General features: G+C 51.4%; 1 protein-coding gene across 2 annotated transcripts in view; it reads left to right on the top strand.

Moving 5' to 3' along the window:
• Nucleotides 1–5527: 5527 nt before the first annotated feature.
• Nucleotides 5528–9850, top strand: part of GPR45 (G protein-coupled receptor 45) — a 40063-nt gene continuing 35740 nt past the window's right edge. Inside the window, exons 1-2 of one of the 2 annotated variants that reach the window (XR_011256275.1) lie at nt 5528–5758; nt 6092–6467. The gene's annotated coding sequence lies outside the window, so the exon portion shown is untranslated. Of the gene's footprint in view, nt 5759–6091; nt 6468–9850 lie in introns of those variants that run through there. The other variant, XM_069586352.1, reaches the window with a different exon arrangement.

The raw sequence follows: 9850 nt of genomic DNA, 5'->3' as shown, positions 1-9850 counted from the left end.
GCCAGTTCAGGGGACAGGTTCAATCCCTGGTCAAGGGAGAGTCCACATGCCTCAGAGCGACTAATCCCACGGGCCACAACTACTAAACCCTGCGTGCCCTTGAGGCCATGCTCTGCAGCAAGAGAAGGCCACCCACACACCCAGAGAGGAGCTGCCTCTCGCCACAACTCAAAACGCCTTAGCAGCAACGAAGACCCAGAACAGCCAACAGTAAATAAGTCAATCATAGAAGAGAAAAGCACGTGGAGGACTGCAGGTGAAGTCTGGGGCTGTGGGTGGGGGGCCAGCGGGGCCTTTGGGTGCTGGTGGAGTTCTCTTTCTTGGTCTCCACAGTGATGGCCCGCAGTGTCCCCGGGAGAATTATCCGTTCAGCTGCACACGCCTGTACAGATGTTGTGTCCCACAATAAGAAGCGACCTTCCGTGTTCAGAGAAGCAGCAGAAATCCAGGTGGCCCATGTAGAAATGCTATTTCAACCCACTGATTCCATTTCACTAATCAAAGTACCTGTTGTCTTTGACAAGGGGAGATGCCTGTGCAATTTAAAATAGAGCTAGTTCTTACATAAATGTTATTGAGAAAGCCATTTTTGAAAATACAGATAGGGCTTCTTAGATAAGCCAAGACGAGAGATACCAAGTTGTCAGAAGAGAAACAGTTTCTGATAATTTGTTGTTGTTTTGTAGTCCCTTCAGTAGTACCCAACTCTCTGTGGCCTCATGGACTGTAAGCCCACCAGGCTCCTCTGTCCATGGGACCCTCCAGGCAAGAGTACTGGAGTGAGTGGCCATTTCTTTCTCCAGGGGATCATCCCAACCCAGGGATCAAACCCTCATCGCCTGCATTGGTAGGCGGATTCTTTACTGCTGAGCCACTTGGGAAGCCGTTTTAATAATTTATCTCTGCCCAGTTTAGAAGGCTTCCAAGAGGCCTTGAGCTAGAAAAGATCTATGTGCATGCATGCTCAGTTGCTCAGTCGTGGCTGAATCTTTGTGATCCCACGGATTGCAGGCCACCAGACTGCTCTGCCCATGGGATTTCCCAGGCAAGAATACTGGAGTGGGTTGCCCTGCCCTCCTCTAGGGGATCTTCCTGACCCAGGGATTGAACCCAGGTCTCCCACATTGCAGGTCTGCTGAGCCACTAGGGATATCCAGAAAATGTCTACTCTTTTCTAAAAATGGAATGAGGACACGAACTGCAGAATCTCCTTTATTTGAATTAACATCCAGCTCACTTAGGATCTTAAGTGGGAAGTGACGTTCTCAGGCTTCCTCTGAACATATTAATTATCAAGCAAAATTTGGTTTTCATAAGAACCTTGAGGGGAGCTGCTTGGAGGCCACTGTTTCCCAAGGCTCAGGTCCAGGGCTGTTTTGACCTCATCCTCCCTTCGAGATGTTCTGTGCAGCCTTATCATTACATTGATGACAAAAAGCTAGATGATCAAAATTGAAAGTAACAGGCAGAGTCCATCTCTCCAATCTCCATCTTGGGTGAAAACCTCTTCATTTTCAGAGGCTTGGTGTGTTTTTTTTTTTTCTTTTTTTTTCCCCTTCATTTTAACACATTCTTTCTGCTTTGCCCAGAAAATTATTTCGGTCTCAGACAACTCTTATTTATTCATTCCCGCAGATGAAAGCAGAAGCCTGGATAATGCAAAATGATACAAATGCAGAAACTCTTTATATTTGACTTTCAAATGTGAGCTTGTACTTACATTTGATTATTCGTGTGTTTAATATTCTGGGGATTCGATTCAGACAAAGTAACCAAGTCACAGGATGAGCATCTAACCGGCAAAGTGCAAGCTGCTTCGCTGGGTCCCGACCACGTTCCCGAGCACATCGACAGCCCGGAGGAGGAGGGCGGGCAGGACTCCAGACAGACAGACCCTCCCAACCCACCCTCTTCTGGCTTCCTGGGCATCCTGGATGCTCTGTGCCCCCAAACCTGCTGTTTACCTAAGAGCAGGTACCGCACGTGCTCTGAGCTCCGAGACGGGAGTTTTGCCACCGAGCTGATTGCTTTACACACGTCCAAAGAACACACATCTGTCTTTCTTTCTGTCCTGTCCAAACTGAGGTTTGGTTGTTTGCACCAGTCCCCCACACTCAGGAGAGCAGATTCTACCCCCTGGGGGCAGGGGTGGGCATCACGGGGCCTTCCTGGAGTAGTCTGTCCTCTGTATTACTGTGTTTATGACCAGCCTGTCCCTCAGAGTAAAACCAACACCTGTGCAAACAGGGTGTGAGGAGTTGCTCTGGGCCAGCCCCTCTGTCCCGCCCCCCTACCCTTGCCATCCACACTGAGACCCTTGTCCTGATGGTATACCAGCATCCCTGGGCTTGGCACCAAGGTCCTTCCCAGCTTTCCTCTCCCCCTCACACCTCCTGTTCTAGAAACTGCAAAGGTTTATGTGTGGCAAAGGTTTCTGCTGGGATTTTATCACCAGGAAAGAACTGGAGGATGCTGGCAGGAAGCTGACATCATTGGCTGTATATCAGAGAGGGGTCAAGTCTTACAAATGGAAATTACTAGAGAAGGGAAAAGGAAAGACAAGAAGGAACAAGAAGGGACAAAGAGATACACAGGGAGGAAGAGAGCTTGAAGGCTGGGCTCCAGAATCTCGGGAGGCACCGGGGTTAGGAGGGAGGGCTCGAAGTCTGGGACCGCTCATCTGGGTACCTCTCGTGACCTTTCCATGTGGCTCAGACTTCTCCCAGCGGGATGGCCATGTTCTGAATGGGCTTATCCTAAGAGGGAGCACTGGAGGGTGAGTGCTCCAAATGACCCAGATGGAGGCTACATGCCTCTGACGATCTGGTCTCAGGAGACCCTGCTGGACCCTTCCTCCGTTCTCTGTTGGCCGAAGCTGCCCCAAGCCCATCCAGATTCAGTGGGTGGGGATGCAGACCACACCTCACCCCGTATGATCATCTCAACTTCCTTGGTTTCCAGCTAAGGTGTGAAAGTTCCCTTGTCAGGACAGCCGATTTCCTCTGATGTAGGAGCGTGAGGGTTCAGGTTCCTGTGATGCACGGAGCACTTGGTGGTTAATAATCTGCGGCCCATTACGATGATCTGTGGTCTCTATAACAGTCAGTGGGCTGGAAACACAGATGTATTTACTGCCTTCATTTAATTGCTAACATTAGGCTTATTTTCAAGTATTTTCTCTCCACTTGGATGGAGTGCCTTTTATCTGAGCTTATCTTCAGTGTCAATAATTTTCCCATTTCTCAACAGCTGGACGCCCCGATAACATACAGCTCTCCTTCTATTAATCTTCTGTGAATTGATCCTTAGGGTTGTGAAATCCATTCATCGCCAAGCATTGTCCTTTCACAACGGCATGGTCTTCAGTTTAGCTAAACCAAACCCTATTTCTTTACCATGACTAAGGGTCTTTATCATTTTAATAGTTCTTCCTAGAGCTGGCACAGAGTGTCAGACTGTCCCCCAAAGAACAAGTAGATGCTGGCAACGCTCTCTGTTACCTTGGGTGGTTGGTGTTCAGTCACTGAGTCATGCCATTTGCATGCTGGACTGCAGCACGCCAGGCTTCCCTGTCCTTCACTATGTCCTGGAGTTTGCTCAAATCCATGTCCGTTGAGTTGGTATTGCTAACCATCCCATCCTCTGTCGCCCCCTTCTCCTGCCCTCAATCTTTCCCAGCATCAGGGTCTTTTCCAATAAGTCAGCTCATTGGAAGGGTTACCTTGGGAGCCTTTGGTAAATTTATTCCCGAGAAGACCCATAGGCCTGAATATCCCTCAGATATTTTCCACTGAAGTCTTCCCGTTGGGCTGCTCTCCCCTGAGTAGAATTGGACGCTAAGTGTCACTAGTCCATCTCACTCCACAAAAGCTTTAATCTTGGCTTTATTCACCTACATCATCCCTCATTGATACAAGCAAAGTACATCAAATGGTTTTAAAAACCAATACAATCCGGATTGTGAGATAGGAAAACAGGAAGTCGTGAGTGGGGGAAGGGAGGGGGAGACTGGAGAGAGGAGACGAGCCTTCCCACTCAGGGCGGCAGATACAGAGCAACCAGGAGGAGAAGAGGTAAGGTCAAGCGGTCACAATCAGGGAGACTCAGACGCCCCAGCCCAGGGCACGTTCCTTCCCTCTCCGGCCCTGTCCTGCCCCCAGGAAGGGCTTGAGTAAGTGCACAGATATGAGTTGCTCAAGCTAATGGCTGGGAGGTCCTGGCTTGGGCCGAAACCTCTTGGGAGGGTGGCCTGTGATCTGTGTGCACGCTACACGAGGCGCCCCTTGCACCAATCCTGGTGGATGACGGACAGGTGTCTGGGTGATGCTGGTATTGTTCGTTGGGCTTCCCCGGTGGCTCAGTGGTAAAAAATCTGCCTGCCAATGCAGGAGACACAGGTTTGATCCCTGGGTCGGGAAGATCCCCTGGAGAAGGAAATGGCAACCCACTCTAGTATTCTCGCCTGAGATAAGATGCCATCTAACCATCTCATCCTTTAGGTCCTCATTATTTATCTATTTAATAAGTGTGAAACTCCTGGAATTTAAATAAAAACTGTGTGCCTTTTTTCTGGAAGGATGGCCTTCAATCAAAATTCTCAAGGTGTTCAGGCCCAAAAAGGAGTGTCTGGGCTTGGGAGGGGGTCACTGCTCTCTGATTTGTGCTCCACAAACTATTGCAGGCAGGTAACTGCCAGCTCACCGTAGGTCCACCACCAGCTTTAGCGAAAGTCAGGGCCCACCGAGGCTGAGCCGCACAGGTAAAGCGCTAGAACAGACCAGGCAGATGACAACAGTCAGCTGTCCATAAATCATAGTCAGATGATATTAAGAAATTATTCTTAATTTTGTAACACAGGATTATGATATTGTGATCATTGTTTTTTTTCAGTCTTTAGTTAGCCTGGGGGATGGGGGAGTGGGGAGCAGATTAAAGAAGAAAGAAAATGTTGACAATCTTTCAGGCTGGAGCTGAGCATTCCTGGGTTCAGGATACAATTTTTTCTACTTTTGATTTTTTAAATGCCGTAATAAAAAAGTTTAAAAAATAAAAATAAATCCAAGCTACTCTTCATAACAAGATGCAAATCACTCAGCCAGGCGGAAGTGTAACTTCTCCTAGAGAGGGCAAGCTCAGTCGCCACCCTGCACCTTGCCCGTCTGTCTGTCCGACAGGTGCCACGCTTTCGGAAGGAAAACAGATAAAAGAGGTGGGTCCCGCTCTTAAAGATCTGGCGCCCCTCCTCCACCCCCTCAGCGAGCCTGGCCTCGGTTTTGCTGTCTCTGAAATGGGCTGACGTCCCTCTTGGAAGAGGTGCAGTCAGTGAAGGGGGGTGGGTTGGGAGCGCCTCCAGGGTTGCCCAGGTGAAGCAGAGGCCGGCATTTTCCAAAGCTGGCTGGGGACGCGGGGGTGGATGGAGAGACTCGTGATTGGGAAGGAGGAAAACACACACACACACACTCATCTCCCTCCATCCTCTTCCTCTCACTCCGCCCCCCGAGGGGCGGTACCCTGGTCCCTGGGGGAGGTTTAGGCCGAGGATCCGAGAGCGCGGCGGGCCGGGGAGAAGGTCTCGCAGCCCCAGCCGGGAGGCTGGTGGTTCGGCGGCCCCTCCCTTGCGATCCCTTCCCCTCCTCCCCGCCTCCTCCGCCCCATCCTCCTCCGGGTCCCCGGCAGCCGAGGCTCGGGGAGCAGCCGGCGGCGCAGCGGCCGCGCAGCCTTTGTCTCGGGGCAGCCGGGCGGAGGGCCCAGCGCAGGCGTAAGTGACCGGTGGCCGGGCGGGGGGGCTCCGCAGGGAGCGGGCCCGGGTCGGGGGCACTCCCTGCGGGGGATGCGGGCCAGCCCGGTTGTCCGGGGCTCGGGCTGTGCGCGCCCGGCCAGGCGGTGCCGGGGCGCGGTGGGCGCGGAGCGGCCGCTGCAGAGAGGGCGCCGAGAGGGGCGCGGGAGTGCGCGGAGGAGGCGCAGGGGTCGTGGGGGAGGTGCCGAGCCGCGGCGCTCGGGGACCCTGTGCGCTTTCGCTGGGCGCCACAGCCTGGCGCCTGCGGACGTGTGGCTTGGGTGCGAGTCCTGTCGGCCGTGTTTCTCCGGGCAGAGGCCACACGGGGACGCAGGAGGCAGAGGACAGGCGGTGATGAAGCAACGGGAGAGGACCGGGCCGGCGTCACCAGCATCACCATCATCACCACCATCACCGCCATCACCATCACTGACCTGCGCCCATCCCGGCTTCCCCCACCTCCTCTCCCCGGTGTAAAGACAACTTTATCAGATTATTTCCTTTTCACGGGTAATACTTTGAAAAAGCGTCAGAGCTCCTCAAATCAGAGATCAGAGGGGCGTGCAGTCATCTGTCCGGGGCCGGTTAACTAAGGTAGCAATCAGGCTTCGATGCTCTCGGTTTTTCTAATTCTGGTACTGGAGAGGTCTGATTAAAAACTCCCCCTCACTTGGTAATGATGATGATGTTGGTGATGATGATCAAGTATAAAGTAATATCCTCACTAAATTAGATAATCAGGAGTTTAATTTTTCTCTCTCTCTCATTTAATTTTTGGGTGTGAAAATACCAGCAGTAAGTGGAGACATGAGGAAAATGAAGCTTTTCCAAAAATAATAACCAGGAATAGGGGTAAAAGAGGTCCTTTGTGGAAAAGTCACCCAAGTGGGCTGAAGGCAGTGAGTCCCATCAGGTGTGGAAAGTGCTTTTGGCGGTTGGTGGATCTCGATCTCATTACTCTGGATGTATGTAGTTTCTCACGCTGCCCCAAGAATGTTTCCGTTGCTGTTTCAAACTGGCCTTTCCTTGGTCCAAGGGACCGCAGATCCAACCGGAGCTCGCACGCGGCTCTGGAGCCATCAAGGCTGTTAGGGAGCCCAAGGTGAGCCCCACAAAACCGGCTCCTTACAAAAAGTGACTTTCAGAAAATAGGCAGCTAAGTCCCCTCTGTTTTTGCCCACTGGTTAGAAATGAGCCTTGGACGTCTGGGTTTTGTGTTCTCGTCCAACTATACATAAACTAGACAACCCTACATATCTTGATATGCTGGGAAATTTTCTTGCCCACAAGTCAGGGTAGCAGGACTCCTTTTTAAAGATGGTGTTTCTTTATTATCTGTCTGTGGCTGCACTGGGTCCTCTGCTGCGCGGGCTTTTCTCTGGCTGTGGCCAGTGGCGGCTGTTCTCTGGTTGCAGTGCTCGAGCATCTCATCGTGGTGGCATCTCTTGTAGGGTACAGGCTCTGGAGTGCGGGCTTCGGTAGCTGTGGCGCACAGGCTCAGTTGCTCCGCAGCAGGTGGGATCTTCCCAGACCAGGGATCAAACCCGTGCCTCCTGCATTGGCAGGCGAATTCTTTACCACCGAGTCGCCAGGGACGCCCTAACTTCTTTCTTTTTACTGAAGTATCATTTATACACTTAGCTCACTGCACAGCTCAAACTTTACCTATGTTGACCCCCACATAACCTCCTCCCAGAGCAAGAGATAGAAAATCTCTGTGGTCCATGAGTGTCCCTCTGTGTCCTTTTCCAGATATAACTGCTTCTCTGGCTGTTCCCAAACAGAAAATTAATTTCTCTTAAAACAATTTCTTTTCAGTGTTGCTCAGTCACTCAGTCGTGTCCAGCTCTTTGTGACGCCATGGACTGCAGCATGCCAGGCTTCCCTGTCCTTCACCATCTCCCGGAGCTTGCTGAGACTCATGTCCCTTGAGTCGGTGATGCCTTCCAAACATCTCATCCTCTGTCGTCCCCTTCTCCTCCTGCCCTCAATCTTTCCCAGCGTCAGGGTCTTTTCCAGTGAGTTGGCTCTTCACATCAGGTGGCCAAAGTATTGAAGTTTCAGCTTCAGCATCAGTCCTTCCAGTGAATATTCAGGCCTGATTTCCTTTTGGATTGATTTCTTTTCAGTATCTCACGTTAAATCTGGTTGGCCTATTCCTTTAGCAAATAGGACTGGGGACTTCCTTGGTGGCTTAGTAGTAAAGAATCTGCCTGCCAGTACAGGAGACGTTGGTTCAATCCCTGGTCTGGGAAGATTCCACATGCCGAGGAGAAATTAAGCCCAGAAACCACAACTACTGAACCAGTGCTCCCTAGAGCCCGTGCACCCTAGAGCCCGTGCTCCCTAGAGCCCGTGCTCCCTAGAGCCCGTGCTCCCTAGAGCCCGTGCTCTGCAGCAAGAGAAGCCCACACACCACTGCTAGAGAGCAGCTCCCACTCGCCGCAACTAGCGAAAGCCCATGCAGCAACAAAGACCCAGCACAGCCAAAAATCTAAACAAACAAATAATTTTTTTTTTAGAAATTTATGACTGAGTCCCAGCCCTGGGCCCAGCACTGCATGGACAGGAGCTCCCCATGGACAGGCAGATAAACCAGATAATTAGACAAGCAGGGGTGACACTGTATGCAGACGCAGGACGTTCCAGGCCATATCCTAGTTGGGTTTTTTTTTTTTTCCTGAGGGAGAAAGGGAAGGCTTCTTGGAGGATGTGAATCTTCAAGTTGAGAACTGAAACATGAGCACAAAGTCATCAGCAAAACGTAGTCAGAGGAAAAGGAAAGTCTCTTCCGAGTGGCAGGAAGGTCATGCATCATGGTTCAGAAAGAGGAGAGCGTGGAAGGTTTGAGGAACAAAAACATATTGAGGCTGACTGGAGCACAGTCTGGGGGAGGAGTGTGTAGACAGCCAGGGGGTCAGCGGGCCACCAGCAGACAGGCCGGGGCAGGGGTGGTGGTGTTCTTCTGGCGGGGAGGAGACCTGGACACACATGGAAGATGAGATCTGATTGTCAGCTGGCTGCTGTGTGGTGGGGAGATTACAGAAGGGGTGGGGGCCAGGTGACTGCGTGGCATCTCAGCGAGACACCAAGGTGGCCTAGCCAGGCAGTGGCAGTGGGAATCAAGGATTGAAAGAGACTTAGGGAACTTCTCTGATGGTTCAGTAGTTAAGAATCCACCTCGCAACGCAAAGACCAAGGGTTTGATCCTTGATCAGGAAACTAAGATCCCACATGCGGCAGAGCGACTAAGCCCAGGAGCCACAACTCCTGAGCCCATGCACTGCAGATGCAGAGTCCGTGCGCCTCCACTAAGACCCACATAAAAAGATAACAGAAATAACTATTTAACAAAGAAAGAAACTTAGCAGGTAAAATCAACACGTGTTTGACCTGTGAAGATTCAAGGATGCCCCTTTCGTTTCTTAGATCTCACAAAACTGGTGGACGAGGGAGCCATTGGAGATATTGGTGGGGGGAGAATCTAGTTTATCTAATACCCCTTTGTGATGTATAACTCTCTGAATACACCTGATCTCAGTTGCCAGTTAGCTTGTGGGATATGTAGGTAGAAATATCTCCCAGGAAGTTGTAACAGATGTTTATGGAGCATGTGCTATGTGCTAGGCATTCTGGGGTCACCTAGAAGCAGCTGTGAATGAACCACAATGCAAGGTTGAACCATGAGCTTGTGAGTCTCACATGTATCAGACCAGAGTTGCAGTCCGGGGGCTTCTGGGTGTAGGTGGTGACGCAGGCTTCAGAGAGAATGGATTTGTTTGGTAAGATTCTAGTGAAAGACTAGAAGCCAAGGGTAAAGTCTCAAGGGACACCAGGAGACTGAAAAGGGGAGATGGCAGGGAAAGCAAGAAAGGTGTGGTGTCCCGAGGTCCAGGGAGAGGTCCCCAGTGCCACCTGCAGCTAAGTTATGTCAGGTGAGGTCTAGAGGGACTTCCCTGGTGACCCAGTGGCTAAAGCTCGGAGCGCCCAACGCAGGGGTCCGGGTTCCACCCCTGGTCAGTGCACTAGATCCCACGTGCCGCAACTAAGACCCGGTGCTGCCAAATAAAATAC

The sequence above is a fragment of the Ovis canadensis genome, chromosome 3, assembly GCF_042477335.2.
Source record: "Ovis canadensis isolate MfBH-ARS-UI-01 breed Bighorn chromosome 3, ARS-UI_OviCan_v2, whole genome shotgun sequence".
NCBI lineage: Eukaryota > Metazoa > Chordata > Mammalia > Artiodactyla > Bovidae > Ovis > Ovis canadensis.
The sequence above is the reverse complement of the archived record's forward strand: the minus strand, read 5'-3'. Positions and strand labels throughout refer to the sequence as shown.